Source organism: Aphis gossypii, chromosome 1 (genome assembly GCF_020184175.1).
Source record: "Aphis gossypii isolate Hap1 chromosome 1, ASM2018417v2, whole genome shotgun sequence".
In the NCBI taxonomy this organism is placed as follows: Eukaryota; Metazoa; Arthropoda; class Insecta; order Hemiptera; family Aphididae; genus Aphis; species Aphis gossypii.
In genome coordinates this window covers 30,110,260-30,131,853 of record NC_065530.1, presented here as the reverse complement: position 1 = coordinate 30,131,853, position 21,594 = coordinate 30,110,260, and the positions used below count along the sequence as shown (strand labels likewise).

Sequence of the window (21,594 nt, the reverse complement as noted above, 5' to 3'; positions counted from 1 at the left end):
AAAACCAGCATGTGATGATAGTGGATTGTTAATTTCTACATCATCAATATATAAGAAGTATGGAAAAACTAACCTTCCTTCAAACTGCCTTATTTTACTTTGCCATAATTTACCTTGTACAAAATTAGAAATAGTACTATTATCTGTTCTGAGACTCTCTACTCTATTTTTCATATTTTTAAAATTGTCACCATGTTCAAAAAAATTTTTAAATTGAAATTTTAAAGGCATTAGAACACCTTTAGTTGAATGTTCACTATAATTAAGAGTACCCCCAATATTAACAGCACACATCTCATTATTAATTGTAAATTGTTGTATACTTGTGAGCAGTTTTTTTTCTGCATTTAACCAACGTATCAAGCAATACTCAGTGCTACAATACAGAAAAGGGTCTTTAATTACTGATTCAAGGTTATTAAATTTAGAAAGTTTAATAGGATCTTGGATTTCAATTTTTACTACATTATTTAAAATTGATGCCATTGGTTTTAAAATATTATCCTTTATTCCAGTCTGTATATTAATGACATCACTATTATTAAAATTATTATTATTGTAAAGACTCAAAATAAACTGCACGGTAGATTCATAAAGTTGTTTGACAGAATTTTCGAAATTAAATTCATTAATTATAGTAACACTATTGAAAACATTAACACCGTGGTCCTCAGAAATCATCATATCACTACTTAAAATTGCATTATTTGTAACATTTTTTTGATTTTCTGGCACAATTGAGATATTGCTAGGAGGTACCATTTCCATATGTTTTTTATTCACGTGCCTTTTAAAAGATGACAAGTTACCGAACGATTGATTGCACGAGTCTTCACAACAAGTGTAATTACTGTCAGGCTTAAGCATGTGGAACACTTTATAGTGAGCCACTAATGCTGGTAACCAGCCTTTAATAGATGACTTACAAATATAACAAATCATACTTATTGTTTAAATTAAGTTATACTTACCTTTCGCCTGATCCCGATGATCGATTTTCAAATAACAAAAAAGAATTCTCGCAACTTCAAAATAATTGTGTTTAAACACTTAAAGCACTTTAAACGGTTAAATAAAGCATGTGTAGCTGATGAATAGAACAATATAATAATCGCGGTTGATTGATAAGTCATATTATTAATATAACAATAATCTTTTCAATCTAAAAAAAATATTGTTGTCCCTTTCATATTGGTTGTATATACTGTGTGTATACTGTTTATAAATATAATATAATAATCTATAAATAGTATTGTCGATTCAATAATAATATTATACATTATTCTTTTCTTGATAATACATTTTTATCGAAGTGACAAAAATATAATTAATTCAACAATTATCTAAGTTAATTTAAAAAAGATTTTGTCAAATTCACAGTGTTTGCTTTGTTGGCAGTCAACAATTTTGCATGATCAATATTACTAATGATTTTTCTTTGGGTGTTTAAAATATGCATAATGAAATATTTGTTACTTATTAATTTTTTATAATGGATGCCGAGTTAGAAATTAATCGTTCACTAACGAAAACTGATAATACTACGGATCAAAAGAACAATACACACGTTATCGAAATAATTCGGTGCGAGTATATGCGCGATTTGCGGAGGACGACGATACACACTAAAACTATATAAGCTCTCTGGGCGACGGAAAGCGACCTAAGTGTTTTAAAATTAGATTCTAAGAAAAAATAAAAAATAATTATAACAGAAGGCATGTTGTTTGAATTGCTATTTTTAAGACGAAGAATCGTTGTACGCCGCGGTAATAATTATAATTAACGGGCGGGCCAGAACACACGTCGTCGAAATAATTAGTCGCCGGCGACGGTGATCGGAGAGGGGTCGCGCTCCCTTTCGGGACCGCAGCACGACTCGCACGAGTGTCGCGTTTTTGCGTAAACGGCATTTGAACGGGGCGCGGCGGAGCACGGCATTCGGCAGGTCGTCGCAAAGGTCCCGCGGGCGCACGGCGCTGACACATACGACCAAACAAACGCGGCCGCCACGGCACTTGAGGACATTTGTTTTTCCGGGGGTGAACGATAAAACGAATAAAATGACTATTATTATATTATGCATGTGTTTTTTTTTTTTTACTATCGCTTTGATATTTTTTGTGATATTCGACTACGGTGGGCCTTTTATACGGCGAACACAGTAAAGGTATGGAAATACAACGATAAAATGTTTCTTAATCTTAAAAACGTATTGTTTTTCAGCATTACGGCACATTTTGAAAATAAAAAACTAGCAATCAATTTATAGTATTATGTAGGTCAGTGCATGAGGTGCATCCGATGTTTATGTGTATGTGTGTATATACAAGTATATCGTGTACTACGTGGGAACGCAACAACACACTTCTCCACCAGCGCCGCCACCCCTGACTGCACCGGACAACGGGCTAGAGAGGGGTATGGACGAAGGGGTGACCAAACAGCTGATTTCACGGTTCACCGACCGCATCATCTTCCCGACGACGACGACGACGACGATACCGCCGCCGACCTTGACACCCCCGCGACGACGGCGGTAGCGGTAAAAATAAATAAAACTCGAAACAAATTGCAAATCGATTTTTTTTTCTCTTTCAATTTTTGCATTTTACATATTACAAACACGGCCGGCGTCCGTCCATATGGCACAGCGCTGGACACAAGCCAAACGCGCGAATAGTGGGTCCTCGCTCGCTCCGTTTTACTAGAGGTCGTCGTCATCATTCCCCGAGAACGCATAAATTACAATCGTTTTTATCGGATTCGATTACACGCGTTAACCCGTTGCTCGTCGCAGTGTTGTGTGTATATGTTTATGATAATGATATATGCGCCACACCCCGAGAGACAAAAAAGCAACGCGACGTCCGTCGTTCCATCGTAAACGTATAGGATCCGTTTCCGTTTAGTCTGTTAACGACGACAAATTTGGACGAGTTTTATTTTTCATCATATCATTCGCTAGACGACACTTGTTGTAGTAGAGTTCCGGTCGAGGTAAAATCCGAAAGAGATTGAGATAATAGCGAAACGCCTTCCCCCGCGCCTTCCCTTAAAACGGTCTAAAGTGCGACTTATCCACTGTAATTGCACCGTTGTTTTTGACAACCAAACGATTGCATGACTGACTGAGTTTATACGCATATAAATATATACGACTACCCCTGTAGCCGGGTTGTGTATACACCACCACGCTCAGCGGCAATGGGGTAGAAACGGACGAAACGTGTTATTAACTTTCTACTTTCGACCTCGGTAAAGTTATTTTTATTAGCATCGATCAAGTAATCATTTCGAGTTTAAATGAACCACCTATGGAGAATCGAATACTTAGTAGTCGGTACACTAATAATATATTATATATTTTTACAGTAACAACTACCTATTGATTTATAGGTACGTTTGTGCTACTACTACTATTACTACTATACTACTTCTGTACTACTACTATATTGCCAGCGCTGCGGGAATACGCGCACATACATTACTATAGTACCTACATCATAAAGAAGTTTTTTTTAATGTGATTATTACTAATGCGCGATCAGTGTTAATACGAATGTATGTAGGTACTACAGTTAAAGATTACATTTTTTTTTTGTGTAAATATCACGAAATAACGAAATAAACTAAAATACGTGAAATTCGTAATTTTTTGTTGCCGACGATTTATTAATAATAACTCATTTGCCATAATACTTGGATATCGAATTGTGTGTAAAAATAAATTCAAACCGAAAATCACGAGCCCACCAATCTATATCTATACAGCACACAAACGATACACCTACCGTATGTTTGGTACGTAGGCAGAACGTATTATATACCTACACTAACGTGTGTAAAATCGTCACAACCAGCACGCGTGTTTTCCGGTCATTTTCGTGTAAAAAAGTACGAAAAATGAGCGGCCGAGGGAGGGACAAACGCACAGACCATCCCGGGAGCGCACCGAAAGCCATTTATAGTCTTTAATTTCACGGTTGAAGAATTGACCAGGAAACAAAAAATACACACCTCTATATACGTAGTATACACATGTTTAAACGCGTGTCACTATCGTATAATATCCGTAAAACAGATTTCTAAAAAAAAGTACTAATCGACTTGATGATATAAATATATAATAAATAAAATTATGATTATATAACCCGACTATATTTATATTATTGTGTATAGTGTCACTAGCGCAGCGGTTGCAAAACGATAAATTTGTCATCCAGCAAACAGCGTACGTTATAATAATATATCATTATGTATATCCTACATATATAAACACTATATTACATTATTATATTATTATACATCGTGACATGATTTCGATACTTCCGAAAAGGTCATTGCGGTCGTTAACCATGCGCTCACCAATGTTTATTTCGGCCTGGAAAAATATAATAATAATAATACTAAGAGAAGAATAATGTTTTGAGACGCACAAACGCCCGCATATTATTATGTAGTGTACGCATATATGACTAGCAGACGAGGATGGTAGTTTTTAGAGCGCCGTCAGCCGGTCGCCAACAGTAAAAATCCTAAACGCTCTAAGAAATTTTTTTCTCTCCCTCTCTCGCTTTCTACGCGACTCGATTTTCAAAAGTCGTGATTTATAAAAGTCTTGGTCATGTAAATCCGTTACGTACGCGCCGAGAGACATAAACGATTTTACGATGCAAGAATTGAGGACGAAAAACCCAGATAGGGTGCGGATTAGGTTTTTATACGAAATAGTGGTTTTTACAACAGCGAAGCGCTTTTGATTTTACCCCCGAAATCCTTACAACGGCCGTGGTTAGTATTAAGCACCCACCAATTGAATAGCCTCGAGGAAAACCGCGAGTGTTTTGCCACCGCGCCTCATCGCCCTAACGATGATATACCTATATATATATTATATATAAATATTAATTTATCCAAAAGAAACATTATCTTTTTCTGCGCGAACCGCGAGCATGCCTAACCACCACCACCACGCGTCTTATATCTATATATATACATATATATGATTAATGATGTGCGTATATATGTGTGATACACCCTTTTGGGGCGAAAATCCCACATATACAACGTACACACACATACACATAACGTGATATATAATAAATCGGATAGAGAGAAAAAGCTAATCAGCGCGTGTGTGTATCATTTGTAATAACACCGGACTTAAAGTTTCATGAGTAGCCGAGGCGAAAACGGATAATAACATCGGGCGACAATGCGAGCGGGCTGCAGTGGTGATGGCGGAGGAGGTTACGGTTTGCAGCGTATGTACGTATATAGTGTGTGTGTGTACGGGGGTGGAAAAGAAACAAGAAAAGGAAAAAAAGAATGCGTCTACCAAACACGCGGTTCATCAGCCACATGCACACACATACACATACACACGCACAAATATACACACACACATAAGTATATATATACGCGCTCGCGATAGGGAAACGGAGGGAGACGGGCTAGGGAGCGGTGAATAATCAATAGTTTTACAACAGCTTTTCCTTTTATTTATTTATTTTTTTTTTCATTTCCTACGCTCTTCTAACCGTTTATATTAAATAAGTTTGCCAGATATATTTTATGCCTTGCGCGTTAGTAATGGATTCATCTTAAAGTCTTACCTAGCTGTGGGATTTTATATCCGCGTGACTACTGATATACACTAGACACAAACACTCGCACCCCGACTGCACTTTTTGACTCGATGCGTACACAGCACAATGTTATATAATATATACACACATTAGTTGAGTTACTGCAAAACCGATGAGTTTTAGATAATATGATATTATATATTTTTCCCCTTTTTAAAAACCAACTGCCTCGTTGCCAAATTCACTCTGGCACAACACACTCTCAAACGCATACATGTATATATATATATATATACTCAAGCGCGTCATTATGTAATGTGCGGGGAAAAAATCGATATCGGTTAATAGGATTAGCGCGAACTAACTAAGAAAAACCCCGGAGACCCATAGCGGAGGAGGTGGAGGCAACAGCGGTGGTGTCTAAATATACGAGGGTGGAAACGTGCTTAGACGAGAGAACACAAGGGTGCCAACACCGAACCACGCACGCTATGACTAGGATTTCATATTTTCACGTTGTCTAATAATTATTAAGTTTTGTAGATAATTATTACATTATACTGTTGCTGCTGTAATTTCCGAAAAATGGAACACCAATCATAATAATAAATAGAAATCTTGTATTAAAAAAAAAATCTGGTTTTGTAACATCGGATGTTGAGAACAACCAACAACGTATATAGCAGACACTATACATATGTAATTTCAAGGAGAACTTAAAAGTCAATTTACCACGAGATCGAGCAATAATAATTATGTAGGAACGGCTTTAATTATATAAAATAATATGGCTCGTTAATTGAAACTGTATAGTCATTGCATAATAACAGACATTTACGGTAACGACACTGGTTTACTGGTCTTACAAATATAGGATTAAGCAAAAACCGGGCGAACGACCCACCGGTGTAGAATGGTTATATTAATAAATGTCTATATGGACAAACGATAATTGATAAATAAATTTTATTTTTAAATAGGTAACCATTAAAATTAAAATTAAAAAAAATATTTAAACGAAATATATACCTAATATACACTATATACAGTCATAAAAAATTATGCTTAATAGGCTTTGGTAATATTACAATATTATACCATTGAAAAAAAAAAAAAAATGAAAGAATTCAAAAATTTAAATTCCCTTGCAGATTATGTCTGTATAATTTTTATCGTTCGCGAAAGTGAATATCAGTCGACAATCGAAAAAAAACACTGGTTTTTTAGAAACGGACATTTTTTAGCCGCACTGACAACAGTTTGTGGCCAAAAGTAAAAGGAGAAAAACCATAAAAAAAATAAAATAAAATGTGCGACGAGCGTGAAAAGTATTAGTGCGTTATATATAGTACTCACGATATAATAGTCAGTAGTGTCCGGCTGCGACGGGACCGCGAACGACGTCGGCCCGACGGGAAATATTCGCGATGTTCACTCGCGAAAAATGTTTTAATTATTTTTTTTTTTTATTTCGTTCCGTCGTTATTACCGGCGGCGGCGTGTCGCGTACGAAAAATCAAACACTGTCCATCACCGACGGCGGCCGTCGTGGCCGTGTCACCGAGCGCGATCATTAAAAAGAAAATTTTTTAATTTATCATAAATATTATACAATAAGATTGTTTGCAAAAAAAAAATAATAGAGACGAGAAAAACGCGACGAAATAATAATAATTTATGTATAATGGAATGATGATGAAAAAAAAAAAATAGCGATCGCGAAAAAAAATTATAATAAGAATTATATTTAATAATAATAATAATAATAATAATAATAATAGTAATAATAATAATAATAATTTGAGGAACTACACAGACCGTATATTATCACAGAGCGAATGGTTATTTGGAACTGTCGGGGCCGCGCGATTATTTTTTTGCTGGAGAGCGCGCGTGAGCCTGCGGCAGCGCCGGGACGCTTCTGTTTTGCATGCGGGAAAAGGGGCCGCCACCGCCGCCGCCGCCACGCACGCTTTCCGCGCGCCCGAACCCCCTCGCGCGCGCCGTCTTCCGTAGGGGTAGCAGCGGCGGTGGTTGTTCGCCCCCGCACCCGCTTCGTATAATTAAGCGTCTTCATGTGGTGGGGATGGCGACGAGGTGATATAAGGGTGACGGTGCAGGCCCCGCCGCCTCCTCCTCCTCCGAACACGCGTATATATATAATGTCGTCGTCGTCGTCGTCGCCGAGTCGTATGGCATAAGTAGTAGTAGTAGTAGTAGAAGGAGGAGTAGTAGTAGTAAGTGGCGCGGAGGAGGAGGCGGCCGTGCACGCGCACTAGAACCCGACAAACCGTTGGCCCGCGGGGTCGTGGACACGGAGGGTGGAGGCGCGCCGTTCGTCGCGCTCGCGGAGGGGTGGTATATATGCTAATGCCGGGGAACGACGTGCGCCCCGCCACCGCCTCGGCCGCCGTCGTCGTCGTCGTCGTCGTCGTCGTCGTCGCCGTCGCCGTAGTCGTCACCGCCGCGCGCGCATATTCAAAAAAGCCCCCGCCCGGGCGCTTTACCGCACACACACACACAGCACACACACCGTGTCGCCTCCCCGTCTATACTTACATACATTATTATGCACGCCGAACGCACACTGGTCGCGCACGCACGCGAAACGGTCTCGGCCGAAGCGGCGCGCCGGAGCTTTTGGGCGGCCGGTCGGCACCGGTGTCGCGGGGCGGGAGGGGGACCTTTTTAATTAATATATGCACAGGGTTGGTGTCTCGTTATCTATTCCGTTTTATCAGACACGCCTCCGCCGGGACGCGCGCATACATAATCATCGGCGGCGGCGTTTTAATTGGTCGGCCGCCGCCGCCGCCGGAGCTTTTCGCCCGCCGCTCATTAACGCGCCCGCCACAGCATACTTCAGCACGCGACGATGCGCTTTCCGGTCAACTGCAGCAGAGACCGGTTTTCCGCGGATTACGATTACAATAATATTATCACATCGTAGTCGGCTGGTTTTTTTTTTTTAAGTATTTTTTGCACGCACTTTACAGACCCGTAACGATTATTTCCTATTATTATTTAAACACACGAAAATCATTATGATCGAAAGTACGACAGATTTTTTGAAACGGAGAAAAACAAACTCGGCACGAATTGCGATGCATATACCTACCTGCATACGTGCGATATTTATATACGTTTTATAGTGAGAGAGAGACGATGCGCCGTCTGTAGCGGGGAAGGATGGGTTTCGCGTCTCAGACGGCGAGCGAAGGGAGGTCGTCGTCCGAGTCAACTTTACGAGATTTACGACGTTTCGTTCCAACTCCCCGATGTCCATTCGGCGCGCACACACACACGATACCGTTAATGTCGCGGGGGAGGGAGGTAGACGAAACGTGAAACGACAAAACAATGTAGTGTCTATATAATTATTTAAAATTATGTCCATTTTTCAACGTTATATTATTAATCATCATCAACATTTCTTATTAAAAATTATAAACTATGTACATAAAAAAAAAAGAAAGCACTAATATTGCACCGATATTTAATGAGATTGGCCTCCAAAGGTTGTAGGTCAATTTCCCAATAAATACTATGCAATGAAAATATATACTATTATTGGGTTATTGACCTAAGTACGAGAGTTATTTTTATAAAAGTATATTACAAACTTTTTTCTAGTTATTTTAATGGTTTTATGGTTATTTTTAATACTATATACTGTATGTTACGCTGTACTTCGAAAATTATATAAATATCAGACAAATCAGTATAATATCTAAAATATAGAACTTTGATCCCATAATAATCTTATCATATCATTTTTAAAATCACTCAAGACAAAACAAATCATTGAAAGACACCGATTTGATTACCTATTTTAAATTGTAAATTTATACAATTTCAAATGTTAACACAAATCTTTACTTTTTAAATCGAAAAAACAGTAAAATTATTTTTAATTTTGTAAATATTTAAACTAATGAGTAACGAAAGGAGTAACGACTTACGAGAATAATTATAAAACATATTTTATTCCGAGAATAATTTATTTTAAAATTAAACGTAAGCCTTTAGAAAACGTAGAATTGTAATAAATTACTGAATAAGGTTGGATTAGGAAAAAAACCTATTATTAATGGTAATTAAAATAAATACTGCAGCAGTGCTAGTTTTGTAGATAATAGCATGTAAGCTTTAGTACAATATAAAATATATATAGTTGAAAACGAACATCAAACCATTAGGTTTGATAACTTTCGACACAAGTTTAATTTTTCATTTAAAAATAAATACGAACAGAACACATTTCCGCTAAGTGCCTAATTGGTCATACACATCGATCGCGTTATCAAGTCAATTAAAACCGTATACGCACATAAGACGCTTTTAATAAAAGACCGAACGGAATAATGCCTTTAGCAAGATATTTCGGGAACCGTACTCTTATTTGCTATATTATATCGAGAAACGAGAAAAAAAATGTATATAATAACATCTATACTGTCAATTCGGCATTATGCAACGTTCGTCGACCGATCGTCCCCGCGGGGCCGCGCGCGTATGGAAAACTCCGAACCCCTCGTCGGCCGTGCGGCGATGGTCTCAAAACCTAATTATCGTAACAACCCTCGAATAAGAAGAAGAATCGATTTTATTTTTCCAACCAACGCAGTCCCCTCACGGCTCACACGTTATTATTTATTATTATCATTATTGTTATTCGCCGATCAAACACGACTCCGCGGGTCGTTTTTCGTCCGACGAAGTGTATATATTATTGTCTATCGAATGCAACAATGCAACTTTGCGAAAAAATAAATAATGATTAAATATACAAAAAAAATACTTTCGTATACTACCGCGCGAACCTAACAATAATATCGTATAAGAATTGTTGACACTCACCTGGGGTGGTATAGCGTGGACGTCGAAGTTCTCTCGTTGCTCGTCAAGACCGACTATTCCGTCGGATGTGTCGGGCTGGTCGGATGGACGAAGCCGCGCGTAATCTAACGCACTCGGTCGGGCGACGATAACTGAGAAAAACGGTTGCGATTTATTATCTTCACAAACGATCCACGGGATCGGAATTATTAAAAAAAACACAATGTGTCCGTCCAACAATTATATTATTATTCCCAGTCTAAATATAGTACCTATATATTCACACACGGCGCACTGTGTCGCAAACGCACTGCACGCGCCCGCGATGGCGACGAAAACTTTTTTTAACAATAATATTTAAATATTATTATTATTGTTTATCATCGTAAAATAATAATTATATTACACAATAATATTATGTCCGTCAATGTCCAGTCGTTCGCAGAGCAGTGTAATATGTGTGAGTGTGTGTGTATGTATGTATTTATGTATATGTGTAGGTGTGTGTGTGTGTGTGTGTGAGGTGCTTATGTACCTCTTCTGCGTGTTGATATCGTATTATTATTTTTTTTCATACAAAATTACAATAACAATGATAATGATGAAAATAATCACAGAAAAAAAATTAAAAAATGAATTTTGTACAGATGACGACGATCAACGACGTTAATATTTTACTATATATATATCATTAATATTATAATATATTATACTATAAACATATTACAATATTATAATCGAACGGAGGCATGAAAACACCAATATTATAATTTCATATATATATATACTCGTATTATATTATATATTGTAAAACGAAATAAAAAATAAAAAAAAAACGTTGTACGAATAGTCGGCGGGTCGCACGCGTGTGTGTTAACAACAACGATCGCACTGATAGCAACGGCGGCGGCGGCGGCACGTGTTCGGCGACGGGAGCGGTACTCGGCACGTCCTGTGGACACGGGCGCCGGCGGTCATCGTACAACTGGTAGTCGTTTCGGCTGCCGGCGACTCGGCGGGCCCCGTCCGGCGCACCGCGCGCGCCGCGCCACCGACGGTCGGACCGGGGGCGGGGTGGCGGTGGCGGCGACGACGACGACGACGACGGTCGGACGGTCGTCGCATCGCCGCCGCCCGAGCGAGTCGAGCGCGCGCTCGCGTGTACACATCGCTTTTTTGAGGGGGGGGTGGGCGATGGGGGCCCGGTGTAACGGCCGCGCGCATATATTAATTACACGCCGATCCCGTGGCGCTGGCCCGCGCGCCGCGTCGTTTCAGGGGGGGGGGGACGGGGGGGAAACGCGAAACAATGCCGTCGGAGCGGACGGACGAGAGCCGCGGCGGACCAACGCACACCTGGGCCGTCGCCCCACCACACCCGTCGCCCGTGTTCCCGCCGTCGCCGCGTCCACCGTCGCCGGCTACGTAGCTATACACGGCCGCGGCGGCTTCGGATGCGGCGGCGGCGGCGACGGCGGCGATGACGACGACCGCGACCGTGACGGGGACGACGACGGGGCGACCAATGGCCGCGCGCAAACGGTACGGCCCCCCCGTCCGCCCAGGCGACTTCTTCGCCGTTTCATTAGAATAAAACAATAATTGGCGGGAGGTCCGCGTGCTCGCGGTCGCCACCATTCGCTGGCCCGTTTTCGCCGGACGGTTCGCCTCGCCGCCGTAGCGCGGCCGTGCGCGCGTCATCGTACCTGCAGCTCCGGGCCGCCGCCGCCGCCGCCGCCGAGTGTGTGAAAACTACGTGAAATCACAATAATTAAAAAAAAAGTCGTTCGATGATATTATCGTATATGATAATTTTTCGAGTTTCTCTGTTTTTTTATTTTAACCGCTCCTCGACTTAATACGCGACACGAGGATATCACCTCCGCGGACTTTGCGAGAAGGCCCGCGCGAAGAGGTTGCAGACGTATTAAGACCACTTAAGCCCGCGGGCATAGTAAATAACATTATTATTACGTCCACAAGACGTTTACGTTATAGTATTATACGCGTCGAGTACCTATACGCGGGGCTACAGCGCGTGCAGTTGGTAGTAGGATATGCACTTTGACAAAACGTCCCGAAAATGGAAATTATATATTGTGCTTTGTATATATACTGCGCACGAGACGATTAAAAAAAAATAACGACTTGGTATACAAAAACTCGCTCGTAAAACGTAACATTTACCGACCGACTGAGTCTTCCAAAACATAAATAAATTGTGTTCAACTGTAACAGTCAATTAACTTTATAATAATAATAGAGAGAAAAGGTCTCCACGTGTACAACGTTCGACAATGCGTTTAAAAACACAATTCCTTTTTATTTCGATTTAATTCTCAAAACGGAGAAATCCAATTGGACACATTCGATATTATCAAGGCATACATAGGTATACAAACGTATAACACGCTCGTGTTAAATTTGAACTAAACAATTGCCGAGATTAAAAAAAAAAAAAAAAACATTGGTTTTATTTTAATACATTAATTGGAAATTGTGTAGCTAGGCCGTGTTTTGAATTACCAAACCGTATATTGATTTTCATTTTGTCTAGCAAGTTTAATTTAATTGTATATATTCTTCTGCAGACTGCAATAATAATCTAGACGACTGCTCCCGTAAGTAGCGATGTATACTATATAGGTACCTAACTGCTAATAAAATTAATAGTCTTATTAGCCCCAACAATATTTGTTCGTGATTGAATCGTGCTAAAAGTATAAAACATTTAAAGTCTTGAATTATTCGTCGAAAAACCATCATATCTGTATATAGGTATGCAAATTATTATCAGTTCATTTTTCTCGAAATTCAGCCGAGATTCCGAGAAAAGTTAGAAAAATCGATATATACCTATGCATGTTTTACGTTTCATTATATTTTTATGTCAATATTTCAAAACAACTAGAGGAATTTCTTTTACTTGGAATTAGCTAGTCGATAATCGAGCAACGCGTACCTGTTATAAATTATCATAGTGCGGCATATTATATTTATACATACATATATTATTTCTGAACTAGGCAATTGCGAGAATTGACTATGTTGTTAAATTCGAAAAACAGAGTAAAGTATGACAATATATACCGAAGACATATTATAACAGGGCAATCATTAATTATGTGCATTCGAAAGAAAAAAAGTAGATGACATTATCATTTTCTTTTCAGGACTGCGCATTACATATTCAACAGGCGTACCATAAGTTTGAACACAGAGTACATCCCAGGCCGAGATTAAACATCGCAGTCGAGTTCACATACACGCACACAAACGTATTCAAACCGAATTTAGTCAACGCGAATTGAACGTGATTTAAATGCATAAAAATCAAAAGTCCCCTGTGATTCGTCAGACTTCTGCAGGTTTTGTTTGAAAACAATTGTATAATATTTTGATTTATTTGCAACGATGACAACGATTTTATTAAAATACAAAAATTAACAGTTTCGCGTTTCCGAAAAGTTAAATTACAATATCGTGCAGCTGTATATAACTGTGAGTACAGTTCTTCAAATAAATAATCTATGCAAATTTACAATATGCACGCCCCAAAAGCCAATTATTATTACTTGCCGTGTACCACTGCCTAACTATATATATTATATAACTATATAATGAACAAGCCGTGATTTCACCGTAGATGAGACTGTTTGTGTTGTGAGTTTTAATTCAGTGAAGTTTAATTTCAAATGATACTGTGATATATCATTTTCATACAGATATTAAAATAAAATAATTAAACTATATATACAAGCAGGTATAATATATAGTTACTCTTACACATTTCGGCACGTCAATAGTCTACATTTCTACAATATAGGTACTTATAACGAGTATATATACCTATAATTAGAACACGAATTAATTTTTTTTATCATTACATTTTTACCTACCTACATATTATTATAATTTATGATAAATTAAATATTTCGTATAATGAGAATTAGTTCATTTATTTTCATTAAATCAATCAAAAACAAATAGATACAAGTCATTTTAACAAATGTTTTTTTTTTATTAACCCATTTCCTGTAAACTTCGTATACAGGTTATGATGATGGAAATAGGGAGTTTTGTTTAAAATATTATTGATTTTCGCAAATTTAATTATATGTATAAATATATAGGTAATATATAGGTATATAATTTTATAAGAAAAATGTCCGAATGAAAAATAAAACTATCTAAAAATACGTTTCTATAATATTCACCCAAATAATTCTAATTAGGTCGATTTTAATTTTATTATTGTTATTATTAAATAAATCAGTGGGTTCAGATGAGGCTATATTGGGTGGTTTAATTTAGGCTATACATTATGAATTTTTATTAGGTTACCTAAACACTATAGATATGATGGTTCTTAATAAGGGTTAAATTTTTTTGAGAAGATTAACGGTGATTATTATGAACGGACAATCTTAAAATTTAAATCCATTTTACAATTGGAAAATGATTTGTATAATATGATATATTATATAGTTATAATTGTTAAACCTTTTTTTCTCTGAGGATTATTATCGTCATTTGCCTGCAGAGCCCGGAACTGCGCTTCAAACAGATTTATGTATATGCAGGTAGGTATAGGCTATATATTGGTGTACTATATTATAGACATACTAGACAGGTGTCTCTATTGTATAATAGAAAAAAAATAATGCACATGCACACAAAACCGGACACTCGGAAACAATAAGTACAAGCTAATCGATCGACAATATCATACTAAAAATATTTGATAATAATTTAATATTTGTGTGTGTGTATATTATGCATCTTTATATCTATTTTTTTTCAATAGACTAATGTAGACAAATAAATAAATTTTACTCGAAAAAAATGTGTATAGGGACATATTCACGATTCTATATGGTGACCCACGTGATGTCCCCAGAGCCGCAAAATAAATATTTATATTATATAGAATTTGCTGCTTATATTGTCAATTGTCACGGGAAAACAAAAAACGTACGAACTCTGAAATCAGATACCGTAAAATGGTTAAACAATGCCAATTTTGTTTCGAATGTTTTTGCATATTTCTGGGCGTGGTAATTACGCCTACAAGGATATATTAATTTAATCTGTGTATATTTACAAAACATCGGTGGGTGTACCTAGGTTAATGTACACATTTACACTTGGAAATACCTATACATATAATATGCATATTATATTATTTATTATTGTGTATAATATTATATGTAGGTATAGCTTACGTGGTAATCGTATATAGATAATCATTTATATATTAAATCCACGATGCTACAAAAGGATATGGTAACACTATATCTAATAGTATGTCCAAAACCGTGACAAATATAAAAATATACGATATACAGGTACCTCTACATCTATATAATTGTATTAAACAAATTTCAGCTAATAAAATGTGTGCATTTTATATATACCTACTTCCTTTATTATAAGGTTTTAATATTATAATGTATAGGTGCTGTATATAATTGTCGTATTGATGTATCATCAATTATTATGTGTTCGTAAACGATAATTTTGAAAATAAAAATAATACTTATAACCAACTCTCCTAACTATTTTGTCATTAATTTAATCGAAAACACATGCTGGATGAACACTATCCTGCAAAGAATCGATGTAACGTTTTATTGGACCATAGCCAGATAACCACTATACGCTTGTAAATTTATTATAATGTTTTCATTTTGTTTCTAATACGCTCGTGCTACAGAAAACGTTTTAGTGCACAATAACATATTATTATAATCACATAATATAATATATTGTTAAATCCATATCCATATGCGATAGTATTAAAGTATAGAAATTTAAATTTAAAATATCTACTGTTTTATCACCAACTATGACACACATTATTATCATAATTATAATATAAATATACCATATACATACTAAATTTATAAATTAACAAAATATCATTAGTGCTATTTATATCAAACTTGTAAGTGTTATAATATGGCTATGATATTTACACACATCTACATCATACAAATATATGTTTTACTATAGATTCACCTGTATTCTAGCTGTTATCCTACACAAAACACAATATTTCCATTGATAAATATTTGCCTTTTATTCTCTACACTGAAAATGGTTTTACACAAAAAAAATACTCGATTCACAATGTTTTATAATATTGATACCTATTTTAAAGAAGATTATTTTTATTTAAAAAACAATCCTAATATATCCCTTAAATTATCTCTATACTTAATTTAGAATTAAGAGATAATTAAAAAATTGTTTTCATACCTATATATATAAGTTAACATTACAAAGTATTTCACAAATAATAAATACCTTTTAAATTTTGTTTTTATCTTTATAACAAAAAGAAATTGTTTCAAAACAACGAAGTCTGTAAGTATATTGAATCTGGATTCTGGTTACACTTATATGGCTTTGCTCGAGGCAAACATTATATGCTATAGAATAATATGATATACTTATCTGCGTGCAACTTGAACGAGTATCGATACTGTTGAAGTACGGTTCTCTCTTGTTGAATCCTCTAGCAATCTACTGATAAGTCTAAATTCAACACGTCAACACGACTCAAAAGTTTGTATGTATGTCATAATGTTATATATTTTACTTTAATTTTATTACTTAAGGAATTTGATAACCTGCACAATTTTTATTGGATCTTTTAAAGGTTGTAATTTGTATTGATATTTTTACCAATCATTCCGGTATACATTGTACAAGTAAAATTTATTTAAAAATCACCAAATATAATAATGTATATACAACAGTATTACTATAATATGATATAATATTAACTAAAACAGATCTATAATACATAATAATATGAGATACATATTAGGGTTATAGAAATATAAGTATCATATGGTACGTTTACACGTATCTTGATCGTTAACACTGTTTTATAAATTTCATACAAAAACAACTACACTTTTTCATACAATATAATCATCACATAAATTCATATATATATATATTTATATATTATATATATGATATACATTTTTTGTACATAATCCTATGTATAATAATTTATTATTATATGTAGGTATTATAATGTAGTTAATATAGTATTACAATAATTTAAAAATAAAAGTCGACAAAAAAAAACAAACTATAGTTAGTATTATTGTCCATAAAATAAAGTATACCTACAGTAATATTTTTTATTTTTAGAACATTATATATTTATTAGTATACGTACCTATCTATTTAAAATAAGAAATATAAAATCATCATTAATATTTATTCTGTTCAAATTTGTAATTTTACTTTCAAATCGAGTAAGAATTTTTGATTATTCTTGAACATTTTGAATAATTTAATAGCAAGTAGATTATAAGAAATAAAAAAATAAAAGAAGATTGAAGTAATTTTTTTTTAAATCTCCGACTTTTTTCAACTATGATAAAAGTTTACAAATCTGTTGTCAAACACGTGATAAATTTTTAACGAACTTTATATAACGAATTTTATATATATGTCATATACCTATTATAGTATTATATTCTTTTATATTTGAAGTACTGCAGTTTATATCCAAAGATTTTTAACAAATTGAACTTATACATTACTGCAGACTTTGCACGGCGACATACATGCAATGTATCTACTTATGACTTAATATTATATTAATCAAAACGTGTTAAGTAAATACTATATATAGATATAAAAATTAAGTGTGATGCGGATATAACTAATATAACTAATATATTATATAGTGTTCTTATAATATCTTTTTAGAAAATATACTGTACATGTGTATACGTATAATTATTATATAAACCAATAGGTACCATATAAAAATATAACGTTCACAGACCACAGTTCATTGAACCAAAATAGGAAGGTTATAAAAATATTACGTGATGTATACGCAAATCTATACGTACCTACGTCATATTTTATGATATATTATAAGTATACTATATAGTCATTTTGTATATCTTTCCAGGACGCAACTCGCGGTGTACACTCTGTTTCAGGGACCACCGTATACTGGGCAATATTATACGGTATAGTATATATATATGTAATATTGTTGATTTAAAACACACACACATATATATAATATACGACTAATCGGCAGAAATCGGCCTCGCAGGATCGCACCGGTTGCGGCATTGCTATATAGGTACAGTTACCGACGAAATCTGGACCTATATACTTATGTACACCCATATACACACAACATATGCGCGCGTATTGTATACATGTATCTATAAGTATGGTATGTGTGTGTGTGTGTGTGTGTCCGGACGCGCGAGATTTTTAATTAAAAGTTTCTAATGAAAAAAAACACCCTTTGCCGCACCTACCCCAGCCGCGAAAACTAATATAACGGCTGCTAGGGAATATAATGAAAACAAACGGGCGCACACACATACACATGTATTATACTTGCGCAATATTTGGGGCCACGTTATAAGACACAAAAACACATACCCACACGTGTGTATAATATATATATAATGTGTAAGTGTGTGTGTGTGTCACACATCCGCGCGGCTGATTTCGCTTCCCGAACGACATCTTTTTTGCTTTGCAAACACCATAATTATATATCTGTCCGAAAACACACACACACACACGCGTTATATATCATTTGTGTTCGATCGCGTGTACGTCAAGGACACGTATAGTGGTGCGTGGCTAATTACGACCGACTATAAGAGCATATATATATAGGTAATTTATATAACGCCGCACACACGAAATCTCTGCGTTGGACACGTATAGGTATTAATGGTATTAGGCTGCAGCGAGTTCGCGACTCGTCACAATAGGTACTCGTGACAATAATTTATACACATATGTATTGTATCGGTGTTATACATTCATACGGCACTATACCTGCACGGTTTTTTTTTTTTTTTTTTTGAACCGTTGAGACAATACTGCTGCTCTCTGCAGGTGTATAATGCAGGTTTTCGAAGTTTTCCGAAATGCAGTCAACCGTGTGCGGGGTGGGTGGAAGTGTATACGTCTGCTGCCGTGAGCTATATATACTGTAAATACAACGACGCGAAGAAAGAAATAAGGGAAAAAGGAACATTTGCCGAGTATATAGGTAGATATATGTATACGAGTATACCTATACGGTAAAGTGCGTTGCAGCTTATTTATATATTATGACGATAGATATGGAAGGGAAAGTGATGTCGTATAATACGATGCCACGGTGGTGTGTGTGTGCGTGTGTCTAGAAAAGGACGAAGGATATAATAAGAAACAGTAGACATGTCGTATATTATTTCTTTAGTGCAGATTTGCTCGGTGGCGCGGCGGACCGAATTCGTAAAGAAGCTCCGTTCTACGATTTATCCTATAATAGCGGCCTATACCTGCAGCTATATCTAATATTATGCATTAAAATATTTCACGATTGCAGCATACTTTATTATTATATTCATAATTTAAAAAATCTTTGAAATTAATTTTCAATATTAAACTGTTGATACTTTTTTGATATTAATAAAGTATATACATAAATCATATTATAAAGTAACTATATACATTAAAAAAATATATCGTATAACAATTATTTACAAATGCATGTTAGGTATATTATTTTTTCCTTTTTGATTTTCAATAAGAAAATACAAAATGTGAGATCATTTTAAACATCTAAAAATAAAAATAAATGCAACTGAATAGGTTTTTGTGTTTTAAATATCGGTAGTATACTGAAGTTATATGTGTTACATTTCTTTCGATTCTGTACACACAATCAAACATAAATAGTATATATTTTTTTAATGTATTAAAATAAATCCGTCATTTAAGAGATATAACAATAACTATAAAATAAAAAACTAAAATATTGTGTAAATGAGAACAGGAAAGACTTATATAGTGTATAAAAAAAACTACAATAAAACCTCCTTTTGTCCCGGGCTATTAGACCTCTCGCCATTCCTATTAAAATTATGACGGTAAATAATGTAAATGTTGTACGATGGAACATAACACTATAATATATATGAATTACGTGTTGGTTTTGCTTAAGTAATTCATTAAATTATTCAGACACACGTAAAAACGGTAGATATACACTTATTTTAATTTTTTTTTCTTTTCGGTTTACCTGGTATAACGACGCTAATTTATGGTAATAACAAGATTCGTATTAACAATTGGTCCAAATACTATAACGAATAAAATTAAATAACAATGATAAAGGAATATTATTATGTAACAAAGTAAATAATAACGAACATAGGTTCATTGCTGGATTACTCGAACACTTGGGAAATTATATAAACAGGATCGCATAAGACGATATACATTTGTAATAATAATAAAATGATTTGTACAAGGCCGAACCGTTTATATTAGACAGAAAATAACGTAGTATTCGTATATTATTTTACGAGTGCACTGCTGCAGACACGGAATTAATTTTTATTATTCTCATCGATTTTGATTAATGTATTTTTATAGATTTGCTCATGACAAGCAGATATAACTAAAATGGTTTTGATGATAAAACGTAATTTAACAGATTAAATTAAGCGAAAAGAAACCTCTATTCGTTGTCAATCTTGTAATGCACAGTGTACTAGTGGATGTTCCATGTACGACATATTATGAACCTTAAACCTTTAACGAATCAGAAAAAACCAATTGTTAGAGAATACCTCTCAGAATAATTGAGTTTTCAATTTACGCATTTTCATCAATCTTTCTTATGACAAAATTGGAATGAGTGATCTGTTAGAAACGAATGCATTATTTACGATTTCTATTTTTACAAAATATCCTCAGTACAAGAACATCATATGTGTTTATCGGATTAAAGTTAGATTAAATAATAGCATTGTATTTAGTTTTCATTCAAAATGACACACACAATCAAAGTAATGTTTTTTCAATAATTAATCGTGTATAAAGGCTTGTAGTTTTCTTTTCTGTGTAATATTATAAAATTATATTGCTTTTGTTTTTAATTTATTTTTTTCTATTATTACATTCGAGTACCTGATCAAACGACAAAATAGTTATACATTGATGATTATCTGCAAGTGTGCTATTGGCATACTTAAATCACGCTTAGTTGATTTATATATAATATTCTAAAAATCTAATTATAATAATTATATTATAGAGATGGATTTTAAAATTTAATAATATGATAAACAATCCTTTTAACATTCCAATTATTGACCTT

General features: G+C 35.2%; 1 protein-coding gene across 1 annotated transcript in view; it reads right to left on the bottom strand.

Moving 5' to 3' along the window:
- The window catches only part of LOC114120178 (zinc finger homeobox protein 3), a 113,069-nt gene extending 101,665 nt beyond the window's left edge, over window positions 1-11,404 (bottom strand). The window contains 1 exon segment of the mRNA XM_050203710.1: window positions 10,452-11,404. The gene's annotated coding sequence lies outside the window, so the exon portion shown is untranslated.
- Window positions 11,405-21,594: the final 10,190 nt, after the last annotated feature.